Source organism: Triticum dicoccoides, chromosome 4A (genome assembly GCF_002162155.2).
Source record: "Triticum dicoccoides isolate Atlit2015 ecotype Zavitan chromosome 4A, WEW_v2.0, whole genome shotgun sequence".
Classification (NCBI taxonomy): Eukaryota; Viridiplantae; Streptophyta; class Magnoliopsida; order Poales; family Poaceae; genus Triticum; species Triticum dicoccoides.
This window is the reverse complement of record NC_041386.1, coordinates 371931643-371957466: the sequence shown is the minus strand read 5'-3', so window position 1 is coordinate 371957466 and position 25824 is coordinate 371931643. Positions and strand designations below refer to the sequence as shown.

The 25824-nt window shown below is 46.7% G+C and overlaps 1 long non-coding RNA gene across 1 annotated transcript; it reads right to left on the bottom strand.

The window, feature by feature from the left end:
- Positions 1–1946: 1946 nt before the first annotated feature.
- On the bottom strand, positions 1947–4883 carry LOC119285945. Its single transcript, XR_005140065.1, has 2 exons — positions 4404–4883; positions 1947–2388 (listed from the first exon to the last, which is right to left on the bottom strand). It is a non-coding gene; the product is annotated as an uncharacterized LOC119285945 (long non-coding RNA).
- Positions 4884–25824: the final 20941 nt, after the last annotated feature.

Here is a 25824-nt window from a genome sequence, read left to right as displayed (position 1 = left end):
TGTAAGTTCTTCTGATGCACTATAAAGAAATGAATACCCTCAGCCCAAAATCAGAGGGTACTAATGATTTTCTTATTAAATAATTGAAGTGATTACTTTTCTCCTTGATTTTCATTATGTGAATATATAAGGTCGTCTTATAGTTATATTTAACCTGTATCAAAATAAGGTCAATTATTCACTCCAAACCTGCATATTTGTTAGTGGAAGTTTATGTTTGTTCTAGCCGACCCAAATACATACTTGCATCAATTATATCATTCTTATATGAGGACGTATGTAGCAAATAGTGTGTTGTAATCATTTTTGTACACACAGTTAGCACTAAGACATACCATATGTATTTATGGTAAAAACTAGAAATTTATGTAAGTTCTTTTGATGCACTATGAATATATGAACACTGTTAGCCCAAAATCAGAGGGTACACTAAATTATTGGCCATTTAGATTCATGGTTTTGATGTTAATTGTTCTACCGTGAACATTCTCTTCCGCTAGCATTCGAACAGCTGTAATGTCTAAGCTGCGATTGAACCAGGGACCAACAGATTGTTTGTAGAATGAGCTAGCCACAACGCCAAAGTAAGTGTTCCGTTCTGCACGTATAGGGATCTTGTAGAGTTGGAATGTTAAGCTTCACTTTAATTGCTTTGCAGAATATGTGCACTAAAAAAACTTTAATTTCTCATGTCAGGCAATTGGAAAGATCTCAAATTTTATTTACATTGTTTTCTTTCACAAGTGGGGTGCATGGATGATTTCTCCGTTGCAACGCACGGGCAATTTTTCTAGTTAATAATAAAGTATGGACTGAGTCTTCGGATTCACCGTCGCGCCGTTTTTCAAAAAAGTACCTGTGTTTTAGGGTATTCAACCCGCACTCCCTTTTTAAAGTGGATATTAAAAAACGATTCGATCTTGCAAAATACACCCTGTGATTTAATATATTTAAACCGCAATTCTTTTTTCATGCAGCAACACCGTGGGGTGACCAGACATGGGGCTGGCAGGTCGGATGCAGGCAGCAACGGGGGTGTGGTGGAGAGGGTCGACGGACGGGGCGCTGGTGTTGTATCGGACGGGGCTGAGCCGTGCAGCGGCGCCATGGGCGGAGGCAGCAGATCCTGCGCATCCGGGCAGATGACAAGAGGAGGAGGATAATGGAAGGAAGGAAGGAAGGAGGCGCGGACGGATGAGAGTGGAGGTCGGAGGGGCGGCGGCCTCGCCGGAGTGACGAACGCGCGGGGGTGGCGGCGAACGAGATCGAGAGGCGCAGGGCACTGTCCTCTATGCGACCGACGGCGACCGGGACGATGGGGATCGGGAGGCTGAGGCGATTGGGCTAGGGGTAGAGTAGTGGGGCGGCTGGGCCTTAGGTGTTAGGTGGGCCGGCCTGCAGAAATACATATATAACCTATCCTGCAACCTAACGATTGATTGATGAAAGAAAGAAAAATAAGATCGGGCCATGATCATATCGCGTCTCGCCGTCTTCCCGGTTGTGCAGCCGTATACTCACCCGACGCAGGCGGCGCGTTGCTGCCGCACGCCAATGCGTTCTGGTGGTCCAGCCGACTGGGTTCCCCCTCTTTTACTTGGACAATTCTTCGTGCCACGCGTGAATGATCTGTTTTTGCCTCAGTATAAGGCGCACCAGGATGCCGGCTTTGTGGCGTTGTTCCTCAAGCCCGCCGCCGCTGGGAAGCATCGTCGACGTAGAGTACGAGTTCGCTCTGGTGTATCACACTTGCTGAGTCTGGCAACGTGTGCAGGGTAGGGCACTGCCTTGATTTTTTTCGGAGTCGATCGATGTTACAGAGGCATGATAGTATACAGCTACGCATGCAAAGGTGTGAAGCAAGCAGCTGGATTGATTCTTTTCTGGGAAAACGTACATAGTTTTGGCTTAGTTGGGTTGATCTCCATAGCATAACAAGAACATGCTTTGCTACTAGCGGCCAGCGTTGATTGATCTGGATTAGAATAACAAGAATATGCATGCACACGATGGGTATATGTTTACGGAGCTCCGTACATGCTGCCGGATCGATCTGGCATATACACACATACATGACTCGATTGATTACTCGCGAGAACTCCGGGTAAGTCAGCTAACACGTGGACAACCCCGGTTGGATTGAGTCAAGTTAGCCTTTTATAATAAGTGCTTTAAATTTGAACGCCGATAACTGCTACACGTATGGCAAGGGAGAAGGCTGCCCGCACGTCCGGTCTGGAGGGGCAACGACCGAACGGTTTTCATGTCTGGCAGGGGAGGAGTCTGCCCGCATGTCTGGTCTGGAGTTGCAACGATCGAACAATTTTCGTTCCGTACGATCCCCCCAGCGCTTGAACAGCCTCCAGATCGCCATACAGGCCCGTTTTCCTGTCAAACCAAAAAAGAGCCCAGTAACCAAAAAAAGCCCAGTTTTCACTATAATATGAAAAATAAAATACCAGCCCCTATAAAAAGCAGAAAAATGCCGTTGGTGAAAAAGATTTTTTTATGACCCAGAAGAAAACAAGACATGGAAACTCCCATCATACAAACAAAGATTATATTGCCATGGCAAATTCATAAGTTAAAAATGACATGGTATTTTTCATAGCAAAAATAGAGTAAAAATTGCCATGGAAAAAACTGTAAAATTTGCCATGGCAAAAATAGAGTAATTTTGGCATGGGAATAAAGTAAAAATTTCCATGGCTACATAAGTATATTTGCCATGCTATATATTTAAAAAATTCATGTTCTAGAAAAATGTAAAAATTTCCATCGTATTAAAATTAAAATTGCCATGCCCTATATAATAAATTTGCCATGTCAAAAAATAAGTAAAAAATGACATGTCACAAAAAAGTAAAAAGTTCCCATTCCAAAAGAAAATGTAGAAAAATCCCACTTTTGGTTTGTGAAATTAAATATTTTTGCCGTGCCCCGTGAACAACAATTGCCGTGCCCGTTAAGTTTGACATGGCAAGATTTGAATTTTTTTAACATAATAAGTTGCCATGTTTTTGAACATCTACCACTTTGCCATGTTTTTTGAACATATTAAGTTGAAAATGTTTTTTGAACATCTACAACTTTGACACATTTTCAAACATGGCAAAAGTTGCCATGGCAAGTTTACCACGTCGTTGAACATAGTATGTTGCCATGTTTTTTTAATATCTATACACATGTGATGTTTTTGAACATGGCAAAAGTTGCCATGGCAAGTTTGCCGTGTTGTTGAACATATTAAGTTGCCATGTTTTTTTAACATCTACAACTTTATCATGTTTTCGAACACGGCAAACTTGCCAACATCTACAACTTTGACATGTTTTGGAACATGGCAAAAGTTGCCATGGCAAGTTTGTCGTGTTGTTGAACATACTAAGTTGCCATGTTTTTTGAAACATCTACAACTTTGACATGTTTTCGAACATGGCAAAAGTTTTCATGGCAAGTTTACCATGTCATTGAACATAGTATGATGCCATGTTTTTTAAATATCTATAAACATGTGATGTTTTCGAACATGGCAAAGTTGCCATGGCAAGTTTGCCGTGTTGTTGAACATATTAAGTTGCCATGTTTTTTCAACATCTACAACTTTGCCATGTTTTCGAACATCTACAAACTTTGCCATGTTTCCGAACACGGCAAACTTGCCAACCTCTACAACTTTGACATGTTTTCGAACATGGCAAAAGTTGCCATGGCAAGTTTGCCGTGTTGTTGAACATACTAAGTTGCCATGTTTTTTGAACATTTACAACTTTGACATGTTTTCGAACATGGCAAAAGTTGCCATGGCAAGTTTACCATGTCGTTGAACATATTAAGTTGAAATGTTTTTTCAACATCTACAACTTTGACACATTTTCGAACATGGCAAAAGTTGCCATGGGAAGTTTGCCATGTTGTTGAACATACTAAGTTGCCATGTTTTTGGAATATCTATAAATTTGCGATGTTTTCGAACATGGATAAGTTGCCATGGCAAGTTTGCCATGTTTTTAGATAAAGAATGTGCCATGGCAAATCACATGAAAAAGTCATATGTGCCAAAATGCCATTGTTTACGAACAAGGACATAGATAAAACTTGCAATGGCTAATGCATATACCAAATTGCCATGGAATTTTTTTGTCAAATTTGCCATGAAAAATCACAAGTCTGAACCACAAAAAAGTTCACAGATCTGAAACCTGGTGCTCTCTTGTTCATTACCCTATAAGCAGATTCTAACTAGTTTCGATGCTATACGAAATTAATCAAAGGCACCAGACGAATCACATAGTGCAATAAACTAGCAACATCCTACAGAAATTCGTAAACCCACATGAGGATTTCAGTAGCAACAACAAAGATCCATCGGTCGATGCACACAGGGAGGGAGGGAGTGTTACCCTGAAGATGGATGGGAGGGTCGTGGACCATGGCGGCGTCCTCGCATCAGTGTGGGATGTGCCTGTCCACGTCGCACTCGGCACCGCCAATAGCCACCGCATCTCGGCCCTATGACCGGGCGCCGCTCGAGCTAGGCCGTGACGGCCTCGTCCGCATCAGCGCGCGGCGCGCCGGTTCGCGTCGCCCCGGGCACCGCCAAGCAGCCGCCGCATCTCAGAGCGGCTCCTCCGTCAAGCTCGCCGGTGCTGGGTGCGGTCGAGGACGAGGCTCTCCTTTATGGGCGCGGTCGAGGACGTCCTCTCGACCCCGACCTCCTAGTCGTCGTTGAGGTAGTCGAGGACCTCCGCCTGCTTGTCCCCTCGGCGGCCATGGGGAGCCACGCCGACCCAGAATCCCCTCGCCGTCGCCCTCGGGATTTGAGATGTGGTGGTAAGGAGTGGGTTGGGGGGATGGGGGGGAAGAAGATACGTGTGGGTGGGGAAGTGGGCTCTGTGCGGGCGATGGGAGGCAACTGAGCTGTGTTCAGTCGTGCCGCACGTTCGTCCTTCCTGCCACACGCTCAGTTGATGACGTGGCTGGGACACGCCTCAAGATCCGTGCTTTTTTCATCTGGTGACTTTGGACGCGTTTGGACGGTGTTGTGAACGCCCACACGTGTGGGCGTTAACATTTCCGTTAATTTTTCCTCTTTTCTGATCCCCTAGCTAACAACGTTTTTGGTGAACGGAAAGTGTTGCGTTTTCCAATGCCAATCCCCGTGCTTCTGAAACGGTAGATCATGTTTGGTTCGCGTATGATGTTTTCGGCAGCAGCGGTTTTTGATATGCGGCTTCGCAAAGTCAAAATCAACCGAGCGGAGGGTGATTAGGAAACCGGATGCCACCGAGCGAACCAAGCAAAGCCAGTATCCTGTAAAAGTCCATGCCCTGGTTAAATCAGTTTCTATATAACTACAGCGAGAGGAGTAAGGTATTTCTCATATTCCTACAATTCTGAATTTTCCATCAGTTCATGTACCTCTGTCTAACATGATATGGATTTTGCATAACTCCTAGCGTGCTACATAAATATTTATAAAGAATTTGAATCCTCGGGGCAATGCTACCCTGACAACATGTTACCCTTTTTCATTGTTGGTAACATGCTACCTTCCTTTGCTCATCTTCAAGGCCAAAGTCATTTTTGTCCATGGTCCTTTCGGTGTAGAAGAAAACCGAATCTCACTTGGCTAATTTGCAGGTTTGGGTATGCAAGAGGAGGAACTCAACAATTACACGTGCAAGCTTACATTGATCAATCAAGGTTGGCTTTTCTATAGCATTAAATCGTTGAATATTTATGCAGAGGTATGCACTTTGTTACGCACAGATTCATACTTCCTATGTCCCTGGGTGACAATTCTATTTTGCCTCACCCCGCAAGAAAGAAAAATTTATTTTTACTCCCCTCTATCTACCACCATATCGTATACTGAATGGAAGTTTCAATTGTTTTATCAGTGCGCATGAATTACTACCGACATATTTTTTTTTCTCTTTTTGTTCTGATGTACACCATGATACTACATGGCTTGAAGGAGAGCATCATATCTACACAAAATTCAGGTTTTGCTTCATTTTTAGTTTATAATCTATATTTCCATGTGTATACTGCTTTCTTCCACAGTCAAAAGTATGGATTCTTATTCTCTCATTGAAACGCGTGGGCATCTTCCACAATCAATGATTGAGCGAGTTACAACCAGGAGCACCATGCCATGTAAGTGCATTCAAATATTACATGGTTACATGCGAGAATTTGTTTTTCCCGTTGCAACGCACGGGCATATGTCCTAGTCTCTACCTCTCTACCTAATAATAACTAGTAGAATGCCCGTGCGTTGCCACGGGCTTCTGAAATCGTCAAAGATAGAGACACTATAACACGGTCCCAATTACATAATAATTTAAGTCCACTTAACTTTGTAATGTAAAGTGATAACAAAAAATAGCACATTAACAATGTATACAGATAAGGGATGATCCAACTAAAAATCTATTAAAAATTATTGAGATATACTTGATGCACTTAACAAATTTTGATGCTTCTATGTCTCTTTCTCCGTCTTCTTTCATCTCGCAGAAACAAACATGCTAATAATATGTACCTTTTCACCCGCCCTATCTCATAGATGATCATGAGCCAGCTGTAATTCCACAATGACAATAATATATATGTTTTACGATATTATATATTGTTTATATTATTAATTACAAAGTTTATGCAATTGGTCTTACACCATCCTGTAAGAACATACCATCCTTCACAAAGCATTCCAAATCATCGTTTGATAACAAGACATCTTCAATGTCCACGAACTTGGTTTTCTTAGGGCAGACATGATTGATTCGATGACTGTAATATCTCTAGGGATACAAACATAGTCTATCGTCATGATACAAAAATGAGCCAAATTTGTATTAAAATGAGACAAATTGGCTGAATACAAAAGGCAATATGATGAAAGAAAGATCGATAATAACATTGAAAAGAATACCTTGTGCGATAACATTTAAATTGGCATACTTTTTTGGTTTTTTATGAGATATCACCGCCTCCACATCATTATGTTGTGAAAAACTCGATGAATTTTCGGCCCTTTTTAGCGTCACCCTTCTCCAACATAAACCAAGTATACTTTGTTTCTTCACTCAAAATTGTGTTTTTGTGTGATATTTTGAATATATGGAATAAGTATAAAAAAGATTTATTTGGATGATCCATGTTTAATTAATGTATCTATATCCTTTTTACTTTAATATATACTATCTTTTTTCGTACATCATTTTTGTAGGCATTTGTTTTCTTACAACAAAGGTTGCTGATCCAAGGCCCCAAGAAGCCCAAGCCCACTCGCATCATGGGCCAACCAGCACCCACCAACTCCTTCTCCTCACTCTCTCCACTCCCTTTCCACTCACGCACACAATCCAGATCACGACGGAGTCACCCACACTCCCTCCGCTCTCGCCCCCACAGCTGCACAGCTGGCGGCCTCGTCTCCCACCGCCGCCGCCTCCTCTCCCTCGCACGCCTCGCCGGCACCTCTCCCTCACCCGCATCACCGGCGCCTCTCCCTCTCGGGCCGTTGTTGCCTCTTCGTTGGCCCCGTCGTTGTCGCCCCTGATGTGCCGCGGCGCCGCGACCCGGCCTCACAGGCACGACCAGGGTGACAACAGCTCCCTGACGCCGCTGCCCTCCGCAAGGAGCGACGACAGCTCGAAGCTCTGCGGCACGACGTGCGCTGAGCGACGCGCCGCGGGGGCACCGCCGCCTCAGCCACCGGCGTGGCCGACCATCCGTCCACGTCCCCATCGCTGCCGCCGGCCGGCCACACGACTTCATGCTCATCCAGCTCGAAGCACGCGTCGTCGTTGCCCGCCTCCGGCTGCTTCAGCAGGCCAAGAAACCGAAACGCCCCCCGCGCCCGGCGATTGGCATCTCCATCGACCGTCTCAACAAGCGCTACCTCGCCCGGCTCCCGCATTGCTGATGGTAAGCCCCTCCTTTGCTCTCTTGGCCTGCTTGCTTGCTTGCGAGCCCCTCCTCTGAATTTGTTGGTTGGTTGCTTTCTTTCTTCAGCAAGCCAAGAAACAGGGAGTGCCGGCAGTAGTACTCTGAATCCATCAATGCAACTGAATCCAAACATGTGAATCAAGTTGTGGCAGGTATCTCTGCATGCTTAATTCACTCAATTTTTTGTGCAGTAGGAGTAGTTGCTAGAAATTTACTGAATTTTGTTTCCAGTAGATGCACTGAATTTCAAAGAAAGAGTACTCTAGGAGTACATGGAGTTGATGCACTGAATTTTGTTTGCAGTAGATGCACTGAAATTTACTGAATTTTGTTTGCAGTAGGAGTAGTTGCAGTTCTGAACTGCTAGGTGTACTTGTGGAAGCACTTCGCTGGTGCGCCGTATCTGATTGATTTGCAACTAAATTCTAGCCACTCTGAATTCTGAGTCTGAATGCACATCAAGGAGTATTTTTTAAAAGTACAGCAAGGAGTAGCATTTACATGTTTAAAAAGCAATTCAGCTCGATTTCTGTGTGTATCCATATGCCCAATCCCGCTCTAATTCAGCCTACTCCCATCTCTAGATAAATAACAGTAGAATAATCTGTGTGTTGGAAATATGCCCTAGAGGCAATAATAAAAGCATTATTATTATATTTCCTTGTTCATGATAATTGTCTTTATTCATGCTATAATTGTGTTATCCGGAAATCATAATACATGTGTGAATAACAGACACCAACATGTCCCTAGTGAGCCTCTAGTTGACTAGCTCGTTGATCAACAGATAGTCATGGTTTCCTGACTATGGACACTGGATGTCATTGATAACGAGATCACATCATTAGGAGAATGATGTGATGGACAAGACCCAATCCTAAACATAGCACAAGATCGTATAGTTCGTTTGCTAGAGTTTTCTAATGTCAAGTATCTATTCCTTTGACCATGAGATCGTGTAACTCCCGGATACCGTAGGAGTGCTTTGGGTATGCCAAACGTCACAACGTAACTGGGTGACTATAAAGGTAGACTACGGGTATCTCCGAAAGTGTCTGTTGGGTGACATGGATCAAGACTGGGATTTATCACTCCGTATGACGGAGAGGTATCACTGGGCCCACTCGGTAATGCATCATCATAATGAGCTCAGAGTGACCAAGTGTCTGGTCACGGGATCATGCATTACGGTACGAGTAAAGTGACTTGCCGGTAACGAGATTGAACGAGGTATTGGGATATCGACGATCGAATCTCGGGCAAGTAACATATCGATAGACAAAGGGAATAGCGTACGGGATTGATTAAATCCTTGACATCGTGGTTCATCCGATGAGATCATCGTGGAGCATGTGGGAGCCAACATGGGTATCCAGATCCCGCTATTGGTTATTGACGGGAGAGTCGTCTCGGTCATGTCTGCTTGTCTCCCGAACCCGTAGGGTCTACACACTTAAGGTTCGGTGACGCTAGGGTTATGAAGATATGTATATGCAGAAACCCGAATGTTGTTCGGAGTCCCGGATGAGATCCCGGACGTCACGAGGAGTTCCGGAATGGTCCGGAGGTAAAGAATTATACTCCCTCCGTTCCAAAATATAGCGCGCCCACGCTTTTCGAGGTTCAACTTTGACCATAAATTTAACCCACGAGACCGACTGCGGCGGGATCAAAAATTATATAATTAAAAACTTTTTTGAATACGAATTCATTGGTATAATTTTTTTGCCCGCCGCAGTCGGTCTTGTTGATTAAATTAATGGTCAAAGTTGAAGCACGGAAACCGAGGACGCGCTATATTTTGGAACGGAGGGAGTATATAGGAAGTGCTATTTCGGGCATCGGGACAAGTTTCGGGGTTATCGGTATTGTACCGGGACCACCGGAAGGGTCCCGGGGGTCCACCGGGTGGGGCCACCTGTCCCGGGGGGCCACATGGGCTGTAGGGGGTGCGCCTTGGCCTAGATGGGCCAAGGGCACCAGCCCCTATAGGCCCATGCGCCTAGGGTTTCCACCATGGAAGAGTCCATGTGGTGGAAGGCACCCCTAGGTGCCTTGGGGGGGAGGGAAACCTCCCCTTGGCCGCCGCCCCCCCTAGTAGATCTCATCTACTAGGGTGGCGCCCCCCTGGCACCCCTATATATAGTGGGGGGGAGAGGAGGGATTTCACACCAGCCCCTGGCGTCTCCATCTCCCCCCGTTACGTCTCTCCCTCGTAGTCTCGGCGAAGCCCTGCTGCTGTGACGCCCTGCATCCACCACCACGCCGTCGTGCTGCTGGATCTTCATCAACCTCTCCTCCCCCCTTGCTGGATCAAGAAGGAGGAGACGTCTCCCGTCCCGTACGTGTGTTGAACGCGGAGGTGCCGTCCGTTCGGCGCTGGTCATCGGTGATTTGGATCACGTCGAGTACGACTACATCATCACCGTTCTTTTGAACGCTTCCGTGCGCGAACTACAAAGGTATGTAGATGCATCTAATCACTTGTTGCTAGATGAACTCCTAGATGATCTTGGTGAAACGAGTAGGAAATTTTTTGTTTTCTGCAACGTTCCCCAACAGTGGTATCAGAGCTAGGTCTATGCGTAGTTCTTCTTGCGCAAGTAGAACACAATTTGTTGTGGGCGTAGATTTGTCAACTTTCTTGCCGTTACTAGTCCTTTCTTGCTTCAGCGGTATTGTGGGATGAAGCGGCTCGGACCAACCTTACACGTACGCTTACATGAGACCGGTTCCACCGACTAACATGCACTAGTTGCATAAGGTGGCTGGCGGGTGTCTGTCTCTCCTACTTTAGTTGGAGCGGAATCGATGAACAGGGTCCTTATGAAGGGTAAATAGAAGTTGACAAATCACGTTGTGGCTTTAACGTAGGTAAGAAAACGTTCTTGCTAGAACCCTAATTCAGCCACGTAAAACTTGCAACAACAATTAGAGGACGTCTAACTTGTTTTTGCAGCAAGTGGTTTGTGATATGATATGGCCAAAGTTGTGATGAATGATGAATGATCTATATGTGATGTATGAGATGTTCATGCTATTGTAATAGGAATCACGACTTGCATGTCGATGAGTATGACAACCGGCAGGAGCCATAGGAGTTGTCTTTATTCTTTTATATGACCTGCGTGTCATCAAGAAACGCCATGTAAATTACTTTACTTTATTGCTAAACGCGTTAGCCATAGTAGTAGAAGTAATAGTTGGCGAGCAACTTCATGGAGACACGATGATGGAGATCATGATGATGGAGATCATGGTGTCAAGCCGGTGACAAGATGATCATGGAGCCCCAAGATGGAGATCAAAGGAGCTATGTGATATTGGCCATATCATGTCACGTTTATTATTTGATTGCATGTGATGTTTATCATGTTTTGCATCTTGTTTACTTAGAACGACGGTAGTAAATAAGGTGATCCCTCATAATAATTTCAAGAAGTGTTCCCCCTAACTGTGCACCGTTGCGACAGTTCGCTGTTTCAAAACACCACGTGATGATCGGGTGTTTTATTCAGACGTTCACATACAACGGGTGTAAGACAGATTTACACATGCAAACACTTAGGTTGACTTGACGAGCCTAGCATGTACAGACATGGCCTCGGAACATAGAAGACCGAAAGGTCGAGCATGAGTCGTATAGTAGATACGATCAACATGAAGATGTTCACCGATGTTGACTAGTCCGTCTCACGTGATGATCGGACACGGTCTAGTTAACTCGGATCATGTAATACTTAGATGACTGGAGGGATGTCTAATCTAAGTGGGAGTTCATTAATAATTTGATTAGTTGAACTTAATTATCATGAACTTAGTCTAAATATTTTACAATATGTCTTGTAGATTAAATGGCCAACGTAGTCCTCAACTTCAACGCATTCCTAGAGAAAACCAAGCTGAAAGACGATGGCAGCAACTATACGGACTGGGTCCGGAACCTGAGGATCATCCTCATAGCTGCCAAGAAAAATTATGTCCTACAAGCACCGCTTGGTGACGCACCCGTTCTCCCTGCAGAACAAGATGTTATGAACGCTTGGCAGGCACGTTCTGATGACTACTCCCTCGTTCAGTGCGGCATGCTTTACAGCCTAGATCCGGGGCTCCAAAAGCGTTTTGAGAGACATGGAGCATATGAGATGTTGAAGAGCTGAAAATGGTTTTCCAAGCTCATGCCCGGGTCGAGAGATATGAAGTCTCCGACAAATTCTTCAGCTGTAAGATGGAGGAAAACAGTTCTGTCAGTGAGCACATACTCACTATGTCTGGGTTGCATAACCGCTTGACTCAGCTGGGAGTTAATCTCCCGGATGATGCGGTCATTGACAGAATCCTCCAGTCGCTTCCACCAAGCTACAAGAGCTTTGTGATGAACTTCAATATGCAGGGGATGGAAAAGACCATTCCTGAAGTATTTGCTATGCTGAAATCAGCAGAGGTAGAAGTCAGGAAGGAACATCAAGTGTTGATGGTCAATAAAACCACTAAGTTCAAGAAAGGCAAGGGTAAAAAGAACTTCAAGAAGGACGGCAAGGAGGTTGCCGCGCCCGGCAAGCAAGCTGCCGGGAAGAAGCCAAAGAATGGACCCAAGCTCGAGACTGAGTGTTTTTATTGCAAGGGAAGCGGTCACTGGAAGCGGAACTGCCCTAAGTACTTAGCAGATAAGAAGGCCGGCAAAACAAAAGGTATATGTGATATACATGTAATTGATGTGTACCTTACTAGTGCCCGTAGTAGCTCCTGGGTATTTGATACCGGTGCAGTTGCTCACATTTGTAACTCAAAGCAGGGGCTACGGAATAAGCGGAAACTGGCAAAGGACGAGGTGACGATGCGCGTCGGGAATGGTTCCAAGGTCAATGTGATCACCGTCGGCATGCTACCTCTGCATCTCCCTTCGGGATTAGTTTTAAACCTTAATAATTATTATTTAGTGCCAGCTTTGAGCATGAACATTGTATCGGGATCTCGTTTAATTCGAGATGGCTACTCTTTTAAATCTGAGAATAATGGTTGTTCCATTTTTATGAGAGATATGTTTTATGGTCATGCTCCTATGGTGAATGGTTTATTCTTTATGAATCTCGAACGTGATGCTACACATGTTCATAATGTGAGTACCAAAAGAAGTAAGGTTGATAATGATAGTCCCACATACCTGTGGCACTGCCGCCTTGGTCACATAGGTGTCAAACGCATGAAGAAGCTCCATGCTGATGGACTTTTAGAGTCTCTTGATTATGAATCATTTGACACATGCGAACCATGCCTTATGGGTAAAATGACCAAGACTCCGTTCTCAGGAACAATGGAGCGAGCAACCGACTTATTGGAAATCATACATACTGATGTGTGCGGTCCAATGAGTGTTGAGGCTCGCGGTGGCTATCGTTATGTTCTCACCCTCACTGATGATTTAAGTAGGTATGGGTATATCTACTTAATGAAACACAAGTCTGAAACCTTTGAAAAGTTCAAGGAATTTCAGAGTGAGGTTGAAAATCAACGTGACAGGAAAATCAAGTTTCTACGATCAGATCGTGGAGGAGAATACTTGAGTCACGAGTTTGGGGCACACTTATGTGGAATAGTTTCACAACTCACGCCGCCTGGAACACCTCAGCGTAATGGTGTGTCCGAACGTCGTAATCGCACTCTGTTAGATATGGTGCAATCTATGATGTCTCTTACCGATTTACCGCTTTCTTTTTGGGGCTATGCTTTAGAGACTGCCGCATTCACTTTAAATAGGGCTCCATCGAAATCCGTTGAGACGACACCGTATGAATTATGGTTTGGGAAGAAACCTAAGCTGTCGTTTCTAAAAGTTTGGGGATGCGATGCTTATGTCAAGAAACTTCAACCTGAAAAGCTCGAACCCAAGTCGGAAAAATGCGTCTTCATAGGATACCCAAAAGAAACTATTGGGTACACCTTCTACCTCAGATCCGAAGGCAAGAACTTTGTTGAAAAGAATGGGTCCTTTCTGGAGAAAGAGTTTCTCTCGAAAGAAGTAAGTGGGAGGAAAGTAGAGCTTGATGAAGTATTACCTCTTGAACCGGAAAATGGCGCAACTCAAGAAAATGTTCCTGAGGTGCCTGCACCGACTAGAGAGGAAGTTAATGACAATGATCAAGATACTTCTGATCAAGCCCCTACTGAAATTCGAAGGTCCACAAGGACACGTTCCGCACCAGAGTGGTACGACAACCCTGTCTTGGAAATCATGCTGTTAGACAAAGGTGAACCTTCGAACTATGAAGAAGCGATGGCGGGCCCGGATTCCGACAAATGGCTAGAAGCCATGAAATCCGAGATAGGATCCATGTATGAAAACAAAGTATGGACTTTGACTGACTTGCCCATTGAGCGGCGAGCCATAGAAAATAAATGGATCTTTAAGAGGAAGACAGACGCGGATGGTAATGTGACCATCTATAAAGCTCGGCTTGTCGCTAAGGGTTATCGACAAGTTCAAGGGGTTGACTACGATGAGACTTTCTCACCGGTAGCGAAGCTGAAGTCCGTCCGAATCATGTTAGCAATTGCCGCATTCTATGATTACGAAATATGGCAAATGGACGTCAAAACGGCATTCCTTAATGGTTTCCTTAAGGAAGAATTGTATATGATGCAGCCGGAAGGTTTTGTCGATCCTAAGAATGCTGACAAAGTGTGCAAGCTCCAACGCTCGATTTATGGGCTGGTGCAAGCATCTCGGAGTTGGAACATTCGCTTTGATGAGATGATCAAAGCGTTTGGGTTTACACAGACTTATGGAGAAGCCTGCGTTTACAAGAAAGTGAGTGGGAGATCTGTAGCATTTCTCATATTATATGTAGATGACACACTTTTGATGGGAAATGATATAGAACTCTTGGACAGCATCAAGGCCTACTTGAATAAAAGTTTTTCAATGAAGGACCTTGGAGAAGCTGCTTATATATTAGGCATCAAAATCTATAGAGATAGATCGAGACGCCTCATAGGTCTTTCACAAAGCACATACCTTGATAAGATATTGAAGAAGTTCAATATGGATCAATCCAAGAAGGGGTTCTTGCCTGTGTTACAAGGTATGAAATTGAGCTCAGCTCAATGTCCGACCACGGCAGAAGATATAGAAGAGATGAGCGTCATCCCCTATGCCTCAGCCATAGGTTCTATTATGTATGCCATGCTGTGTACCAGACCTGATGTTAACCTTGCCGTCAGTTTGGTAGGAAGGTACCAAAGTAATCCCGGCAAGGAACACTGGACAGCGGTCAAGAATATCCTGAAGTACCTGAAAAGGACTAAGGAAATGTTTCTCGTTTATGGAGGTGACGAAGAGCTCGTCGTAAAGGGTTACGTCGACGCTAGCTTCGACACAGATCTGGATGACTCTAAGTCACAAACCGGATACGTGTATATTTTGAATGGTGGGGCAGTAAGCTGGTGCAGTTGCAAGCAAAGCGTCGTGGCGGGATCTTCATGTGAAGCGGAGTACATGGCAGCCTCGGAGGCAGCACATGAAGCAATATGGGTGAAGGAGTTCATCACCGACCTAGGAGTCATACCCAATGCGTCGGGGCCAATCAAGCTCTTCTGTGACAACACTGGAGCTATTGCACTTGCCAAGGAGCCCAGGTTTCACAAGAAGACAAGGCACATCAAGCGTCGCTTCAACTCCATTCGTGAAAATGTTCAAGATGGAGACATAGAGATTTGTAAAGTACATACGGACCTGAATATAGCAGATCCGTTGACTAAACCTCTCCCTAGAGCAAAACATGACCAACACCAGAATTCCATGGGTGTTCGATTCATCACAATGTAACTAGATTATTGACTCTAGTGCAAGTGGGAGACTGTTGGAAATATGCCCTAGAGGCAATAATAAAAGCATTATTATTATATTTCCTTGTTCATGATAATTGTCTTTGTTCATGCTATAATTGTGTTATCCGGAAATCGTAATACATGTGTGAATAACAGACACCAACATGTCCCTAGTGAGCCTCTAGTTGACTAGCTCGTTGATCAACAGATAGTCATGGTTTCCTGACTATGGACACTAGATGTCATTGATAACGAGATCACATCATTGGGAGAATGATGTGATGGACAAGACCCAATCCTAAACATAGCACAAGATCGTATAGTTCGTTTGCTAGAGTTTTCTAATGTCAAGTATCTATTCCTTTGACCATGAGATCGTGTAACTCCCGGATACCGTAGGAGTGCTTTGGGTATGCCAAACGTCACAACGTAACTGGGTGACTATAAAGGTAGACTACGGGTATCTCCGAAAGTGTCTATTGGGTGGCATGGATCAAGACTGGGATTTGTCACTCCGTATGACGGAGAGGTATCACTGGGCCCACTCGGTAATGCATCATCATAATGAGCTCAGAGTGACCAAGTGTCTGGTCACGGGATCATGCATTACGGTACGAGTAAAGTGACTTGCCGGTAACGAGATTGAACGAGGTATTGGGATACCGACGATCGAATCTCGGGCAAGTAACATATCGATAGACAAAGGGAATAGCGTACGGGATTGATTAAATACTCGACATCGTGGTTCATCCAATGAGATCATCGTGGAGCATGTGGGAGCCAACATGGGTATCCAGATCCCGCTGTTGGTTATTGACCGGAGAGTCGTCTCGGTCATGTCTGCTTGTCTCCCGAACCCATAGGGTCTACACACTTAAGGTTCGGTGACGCTAGGGTTATGAAGATATGTATATGCAGAAACCCGAATGTTGTTCGGAGTCCCGGATGAGATCCCGGACGTCACGAGGAGTTCCAGAATGGTCCGGAGGTAAAGAATTATATATAGGAAGTGCTATTTCGGGCATCGGGACAAGTTTCGGGGTTATCGGTATTGTACCGGGATCACTGGAAGGGTCCCGGGGGTCCACCGGGTGGGGCCACCTGTCCCGGGGGGCCACATGGGCTGTAGGGGGTGCGCCTTGGCCTAGATGGGCCAAGGGCACCAGCCCCTATAGGCCCATGCGCCTAGGGTTTCCACCATGGAAGAGTCCATGTGGTGGAAGGCACCCCTAGGTGCCTTGGGGGGGAGGGAAACCTCCCCTTGGCCGCCGCCCCCCCTAGTAGATCTCATCTACTAGGGCCGGTGCCCCCCTGGCACCCCTATATATAGTGGGGGGAGAGGAGGGATTTCACACCAGCCCCTGGCGTCTCCATCTCCCCCCGTTACGTCTCTCCCTCGTAGTCTCGGCGAAGCCCTGCTGCTGTGACGCCCTGCATCCACCACCACGCCGTCGTGCTGCTGGATCTTCATCAACCTCTCCTCCCCCCTTGCTGGATCAAGAAGGAGGAGACGTCTCCCGTCCCGTACGTGTGTTGAACGCGGAGGTGCCGTCCGTTCGGCGCTGGTCATCGGTGATTTGGATCACGTCGAGTACGACTACATCATCACCGTTCTTTTGAACGCTTCCGTGCGCGAACTACAAAGGTATGTAGATGCATCTAATCACTCGTTGCTAGATGAACTCCTAGATGATCTTGGTGAAACGAGTAGGAAAATTTTTGTTTTCTGCAACGTTCCCCAACACTGTGAGTACTGTTATTTCACAATACACTGCCAATTTTCAGCACCAAACCATGAAAATTATGTCAAACGAATATGGCCTGAATTGTGATAGTACTGAAAGCATGCAAACATGCCTAAAGGTTAAGTGTTTCACTACTGCACTGGGATTAAAGATTCAGTTGTTTTCTAGTCTAGTGACATTGTCATTGTAGTTTCAGTAGAAATGACCTTCTTCCTAATTAGTAACAGAGATGAAAGTTTATATAGTTGTGATATTTTTGGTGTAATATTATTGTTTACATGCTTATATTTTTTTGTTTTCTGCATGTTCAGAATTGCATGCTTTGGGGCTGCATCATAAAAACTTATCTAATGTAGAACACTCCAGTGGAGTCTAGTTTTACAACAACGGAGTGACCCAGGCAGTGTGCAAAATTTGTGCAGGAAAACAAAGCCGAGTTTAGATGTAGTAGATGATTGATTACAAAACAACAAAAGAATAATATATATAAGCAATCCAGCAAAGGGAAAATAATGTCACATACAACAAAAATTGGCAACTTGCAAAGTCACAAATCCGAGGCAATATTATTAATATTTGACTTGTTGTATAAACATAATAAGGTTTAATTGCTAACATCGAAAGATAAGATATCTGTACAAGAACACCGAAGAGCACCAACTTATCTGTAGCATAAGAGTAAATCCTCTGTCATATTTAAGAGCGGACTTCAGCCTGTAAGGACTTCCTTATAGACGATGTTCTTCATCGAGGTTTGTAAGGACAAGGTAGGTCATTTTCGCTTCTTTGATTTACTGCTTTGCTTCTTGCCATTCTCCCTGTCCTTCTCCTTCTCAATGAGGATCTTTATATTTCTCTTTGCGGTGGCTCAAGACAATGCGACATAGAGTTGACCATGATAAAACACCGGATTAGGTAGGTACACGCCAACAATCGGAATCGTCTGTCCTTGAGCCTTGTTAATCGTCATAGCAAAGCTAAGCCTTACAGGAAATTGCTTCCTCTTGAACTTGAATGGAAACATGTCGTTGTCAGACGGGCATAGGGGTATTCGAGGAAGGAATACCCTCCTACCTGCGTGTTGTCCGATCACGATTTCTGCGTCGATGGCGTTCCTCTCGAAACCTCGCACCACAAGCCTCGTCCCATTACACAGACCATTAGCCGAATCAATGTTCCTCAGAAGTATGGCAGGGCAGTTGAGCTTCAGTTTGAGTGCATGCGGAGGCAGACCGTTGGGAGTCAATCCATTTAGGAACTCAGGAGCATAGTAGCCATATGGGTCGTCTTCTGCACTGTCAAAGCTATGGTAGATTACTTCTTCCCCCCGAAAACACTCTACCATGCGTATGTTTATCTTGTCGACGTTGTCGTTCGTGGTGGAGAGGATTGCGCGTGAAGTCATGTAATTCGGATCAGACATGTTGTCATCTAGTCTCGGAAACACATGGTCAATCAGCTTCTCCAGGTCGTCACCCTCGCCTGTAGACGACACACAAATATCTTCAGGGAGTCGTATGTTTCCTTGATCGTCAACTTCCTCGGTACCATTGCCTACCCTTAGCAAGTAATCCGCAAACCAGGTGTCATTATGAGCCCTCATGTTGGTGACGAGCCTTAGCTGGCGCATACCCTTCCAGAGATGTGAACTTCGGAGGGTTGCATCGATTATCTAACCCCGGGACCCCCTCCTGACAACTGGAAGCACCTGCCTGAAGTCCCCGCCAAACACAACAATTTTTCCTCCAAAGGGTCGGTCCCGTCTTCCCATGATGTCGCGCATGCTGTTGTCGAGTGCCTCGACCGCCTGTCGCTTAGTCATGGTAGCCTCGTCCCATAGTATCAATGAGGCCATCCTTAGTAGCTTGGCGGTACCACTCTGCTTCGTGAAGGTGCATGAGGCGCCATCGTCGTAGCTCAATGGGATCTTGAACCTCGAGTGGGCAGTCCTGCCTCCAGGCATGATAGAAGCGGCGACACCTGACGTCGCGGTAGCGATAGCGATGTTTCCCTCGCTTCGAACCTTGGCGAGCAGCGCCCTGTACAGGAAGGTCTTCCCTGTACCTCCCGGGCCATCAACAAAGAACACACCCCCATCACCGCGTTCAACAGCAGCTAGTATCTCATCGTATGCAATCCTCTGCTCCAAGTTTAGCGACGATGCCAATTTAGTGTCGTTGATGTCAAAATCGATGTTGGATTCCTCGATCACTTCTCTGGCCTCGCCCTCGTTTGGGTCGAACGCATCGTCAATGCATGGAAGAGCGAAATCGGCTATGTCTTTGCCCATGGACTGCAACATACCCCTAATGTCAAGCAACACCATCTGTTGCACCTCAATCGGGCACGTGTGTGATTGCCGATAGTCATCAGACATAGGCTCGAAGTGCCTATCCCATAAACCACGCACGTCGCCTGGCTCACAGTGCACCAAAATTGTTGCGAAGAGCCTCCTGAGAGAACATGGCATTGCCCACTGCTCTGCCTCGGTAAGACAGTCGTCGAGCGTGTTATCTGCCTCGATGAGTCCCAACCTTTCGGCAACCTCTCTAAAGCTCCTGCATAGCCTACCGTCCACGGTGAGCATGTCCTCATAGAATGTCTTGCCAGCAACATGGTTTAGTAGCACACGCAGATAGTATCGCTCCCCCTCGGCAGGATTGGCACACACAATTCGACCTATCTGATAACGCTCCACCCACTCTTTCCAATACTTCTTACCCTTCTGCCATGTGAACCTTCCAGGAAAATCCTTGTACAATATATTCCTAGCCCACGGGTGGTTTTGGTTAGCTTTGAAATACTTTGTCAACATGGATTTGGAAGCATTCTCAGAGGCGACTACGTCGGTCAAGTGAGCTTGCTCATTGAATGCCACCCTATGCATATTCGGGAGATGAAGAGACAACTGTAGGACAGGCGGGTCATTGTCACACAAGGGGAAGCCAAATATCCTCGACATCGCCTCTGGAAGAGTAACCCACCTCGCGTCTACGTATCTTTTGATCTCATCAATGTTACCATCGGTGTCGGGTTGGTCGATGCTGAAAGAAGCCCTATCATGGCCCTCGTATATGTACTTGTAAAGGTATTTAACGACCTTTATGCTGGAGCAAACCTCAACGTTGATGTGGCAATTGAACATACGTAGAAGGTAAGGGTTATATGGCACAACCCATCTGTTGTCCAACATTTTACCCCGGACCTTAGCCTGCCGACCATCATCTCGACGATGATAAACTAGGTATGAGTCCTTTCCATGTGCCGTGTTTTCATTGAACGGCCGCGGGTATCTGCACTTGCACTCGTTCTGTTGCATGCACACATTTTTGGGGTTGAGAGCACCGCATGGTCCATGCATCATATGTTTCACCACCAAGGCGTGGAGTTCAGGATACTTCTGCTTGTCTGGGAGTTCGGCAGAAATAAGTCGGTCGTACTGCTCCGGAATGACAAGCTTATAGGCAGAATCCATGATCAACAAAAAGTGTGCGTGGGGGAGGCCCCTCTTCTGGAACTCGACTATGTATACATGTGCGACAACAACACCCAAGATATTCTTCTTGAACAACATCTCTTTCATAGCCTCTAGCTTGCCATGGAACACACGAGCCACAAGATCAGGTCGGTCTTGCGCTGTCTGACCAGGAAACAACTCATTCGTTATCTCTTCCCAGTTAGGGTTGCAGGTCATGGTCAAGAAGATGTCAGGCTTCCCGTAGGTATGGACTATTGCCATGGCATCCATATGCCTCCGCTTCATGTCGCGGTCGCCACCTGGGTATGTTCCAGGGAGCACTATCCTTACTCCAACAACGCTTGCCCGGGTCTCTTCGGATGTAATTGCATCAACAACTTCTTTATACAGGTCGGCGCGGATCTTTGTCTGGTTCTTCCTGTACCATTTCAACCTACAGCTCTCGATCTTGATGTACATGTCCACCCCCCATTGCTGGAGCAATTGTGCTCCACAGAGTATGGGATTGAATATCCCAGGTCGTGTCTGCAGCATGTAACAGTAGTAGTCTCTCACCGAGACGCATAACCTGCTATTCCCCTCTGCACATGGATGAGTAACGCAGAAGTTAGGATTCATATGAGAAAAAACGACATAATACACATAAGGCTTACCTGCTTCATCATCATCATCACGTCCACCTCTTGGTTGTTGCACAACCGGCCAAGGGACATCACGTTTAGGTAGTTTCGGGTGCCAACCGAGCTCCCCCCTTGGGTAGAAGAGTGGGTAAGAGAGCGGGTCATACGAGCCAGCCGTCACATGTATACTGTGCCTCTGGTTGTCATTCCTGCAAAGTGTAATCCTACGATCGAACCTCTTCTCTAGGTCAGTGCCCTCCACTCAAATTGCAGCGACCTCGGATGACAGAGGTCTATTATACTTCCTTTGGTCTAGTCTCTGGTCAGTGTTGAGGTCTATCCTGTAATCGTTGAGGTTGTCCCTGTGCGCACCCAAACTCCTAAACTGCTGGGAGTACGGGTTTTCCCTGAGTATGTCCACTAACTTTCTGACGACATCTTGGTCTAATTTTTTGGTGGCATCCTTGCGATGGGTTAGGCCTGGGTCGTCGTCGTAGAAGTACAACTGTAGATGCTCTGGACGGGATGTTGGCCCGAAGGAATGAACGTTGTGGTAGATGGTGCCGTGCGCCCGAAACGTGTACACCCCAGACTTCATGTTTGTGTAGCTTTCATCGAGGCTGACGCTGAGGGTTGTGAAGGAGAAGTGGCCGTTGAAGAACCGTATGTTCTCCCAAAAATGTCTAGAGTCCACATCAGTGCTAGACCAAAGCCTCATGAGCTCCGGGATGGGCTCCGGTTGCTTCAGCTCGATCTGCCCACTGCAACAGCAGAATCCCGGGATCTCGGACACAAACTTCTTAGCCTTGCAGTGGTCGCAGTTCGCAGCGTGCTTCAGGATGTGTGTGTTGGCTGGGAGGTTTGAGTACACATAGTCAAATGGATCATGGTCGGCATAGTTATTGTGCCTTGAGTCTTCCAATTCGTTGTGCTCCATGTCATCAACATCTGAGCCTGCAAACAATGTTTCTAATTAGTGAGATACCCCCAACATGTGGATCACGCTCAAGCGGGTGTACATACCTTCACCAGCAAATAGGTAATATTCATCGTCAAAGAGGTTGTCAGGATTGGCATTATCATTCATGATACCATTGAGGTAAGCGTCCATGTCGTCTGCCCAGGTGCCAAACAACACAAATGAGGGTTCAATCTCAAGAGACACAAGGAGAGTAAGGATGGGGGTGTTACCTTCACTTCTGATCGTGTACTCCGGTGTGCTAGATGATGTTGAGGCACCGTGTGCTTCAACTATGGTAGGTTGTTCCGTTGAGCTAATCTCCAATGTGGATGACGAGGACGTGTATTGGGGGTAGGGTAACAGGCCTGACCTAAAGGCCCTATCCATGGACACCGTATACTTTGTACTGGGCCCCTGGGCCAGATCGCCATCCAGATGTACCGCAACTTGAAAGTCACTCGGACAGCAACAACCACTCGGAGCACGACACTTCACTCGACGAGCTTATTCCACTCGGCCATGTGACTCACTCGGATATGCAAAGACCAATAGTCAGCATGACGGTTTTGTAGTGGGCAGGCATTATGGCATTGATGCTCCACCGTGTAACATAAGGGGTGAGGGGGTGGCGCACTCTATATAAGCCACCCCCACCACTAGACTAGGGGGCTCTTTTCTTCCACCTCTTTCTCTTTCTAACCATTAGTCTCAGGACATAGCTCAGGCATGGAGATCCACTCTCCTCTCTCTCTCTCAAACACACATTGTAATATCTGGATACATACTCAGATAAAACAAAGCCTCTCCGGAGCACGAGACGTAGGATTGTTATCTCCACCATGAGAGGCCCGAACTCGCTAAAACCACCGTGTCACCCATTTGCATCTCGATAGACCATGCTCCTTTATCCTACCCCTCTCTTATTGTCGGAATCGTTACCACGACAGTTGGCGCCCACCGTGGGGCATAGCGTCTATCGAGCCATGATGCAGATGGTTTTTCATCCATCTAATTTACTGTTCATGCAGTTCATACGAACAACTCAAGCACCGCAAAAGTGGAGGAGAAGATACATCTTCACCCGACACTGCAAGCGTGCATGACCATTTACAAACGCGTCGATCAGGCGATTTCCTTCTACACTATGGGCTTCATCTTCGAGGGCCGGTACCGCTGGACGGACGCGCCCCCGCTAGGCGGTGTGCGGCTCCTCTCCGCCGAGCACTCCGGCGGTGCCGCCTCCATGGGTGCCGACGACCCGCGCCGCTACCTCGGGTTCACAGGCGACGACCCCAATGCCATCGAGGACTCCGAGCGCGAGGCGAATCGCCCGCTCGACCGGACCGACCGGGGCGGCCACCAGCGCGCCTCCCGCTTCGTCTTCTCCGTCGAGCCCAGCACACCCGTCTGCTAGCTGCGGTGACAGCAGGCGTTCAGCAGTCACTCCGGTGACACGGACACTCGGTTGCTGCACGACCCCCAGGCCTCTGGCACGTCCATCCGCGCCGGATCGGCCCCTCTGGCGGCGTTTCCAAGTCACGTCGCTGCAGCCGTCGTTCGGGAGTAAGGGATCAACCCTGTAGCCCGTCTAGTGCGTTAACCGCACGCGAGCATAGCCCACCTCCTCATCGCGCAAGGAAATGGAAGAACGTGGGGTGGCCGTTTCGCTAAGGTAATTGCGTCATTAAGCGGCTCATCAGGTGAGTATTTCCTGCACCAAATTCCTAATTACTGTAGCCAAAACTCCTGCTATTCATGCGCCAGTAATTGGTGCATGCATGCATGCATGCATGTGCAACCGCCCGACTATTAATTGCGTGGCTATGCTTGCTAACTGGCTACTACCTCCGTTTCAGTTTACAAGTCCTGCACGTATACCTAGGTTGCCAATTTTATCATCCTAATATAAACTATATAACACAAAAATTATACCTTTTGAAAGTAGAAACTCGAAGTTTATGTTGGTATATATTTTGTAATATATGACTTGTATTACGTTGGTTAAATTGATGACCTAGGGGTACGCACACGCCCTATAAACTGAGAGAGAGGTAGTATCTTGCAGGAGCGTTGGGGTAAAAAAAATAATAATATTCGTAGCTATACTTGCTACTAACTTGCAGGATCATTTGTCCCGTTGTCGTCCACCGACTGCAGTTTATTCGGATGGACATTTCGTTCAGGCGAATAACACGATAACATGCAAATGAGTTTTTCATTTGGATTACTAAGCGTACAGATTCATTCAGATGCATTTTTTATATACAACTAACATGCAGTGACTTGGCCGCCTACACACCGTCGCTCAACTGGTCACGCCGGCGTCATTCGGTCGCGCGTGCATGGTTACTTGACGTCCCGCGCATCGTCACTCCGTAGGACGTGTCTACAACACTCGGACGCCCCGAGCGTCGCCAGTCCGTGGGATGCGTCTGCTTGACTCAAACGGCCCACGCATTCTACGTACACGTTCAGAACATGCGCAACTCCTTCAATGTGTTGGCCGGTCAAGCAATTACACCTAATTACTTGTGATTTATTGCTCCACAACCAACAGATCGAGCTCTGCACCAAATCAACCTCCTCGAGGAATAACTGCATATAGAAAAAAGAAAACAAAAGGACTGGCTTCCACCAGTACGCCACTTCGCTGACCTAGCACTCGGCAACAACTCCCTGCAGTCAGCAACTTGGCATGATCACTCGGATGGAACTAGCTCACTCGAACCAAACCAGATCACTGGCGTTGATCGGCCGTTCGTGCGCCGTCACTCGGCCGCCCGTACATCATTACTCGACTGGACATGTCCTCAGCCGCCAAGCACGTGGTCACGCAGCTGCTCGCATCATTATCAACTTGCCCAACTCGGACGCCCCATGCGTCATCATTTTGCGGGACGCGTCTACACCATTCGGACGTCCCGCACATCGTCACTTCGCAGGACGCGTCTACTTCATTCGGACGCCTCGCCCATCGTCACTCCACGTGACGCGTCTACTTCAGTTGGACGCCTCGTGCATCATCACTCCGCGGGACACGTATACTTCACTCGGACGCCCCGCCCATCTTATTTCGCCGGACGTGTCTACTTCACTCGTACGCCCCGCGCATCGTCATTCCGCGGGACACGTCTACTTCACTCGGACGCCCCGTTCATCGTCACTCCGCGGGATGCGCCTACTTCACTCGGACGCCCCGTGCATCGCCACTCCACGGGACGCGTCTACTTTACT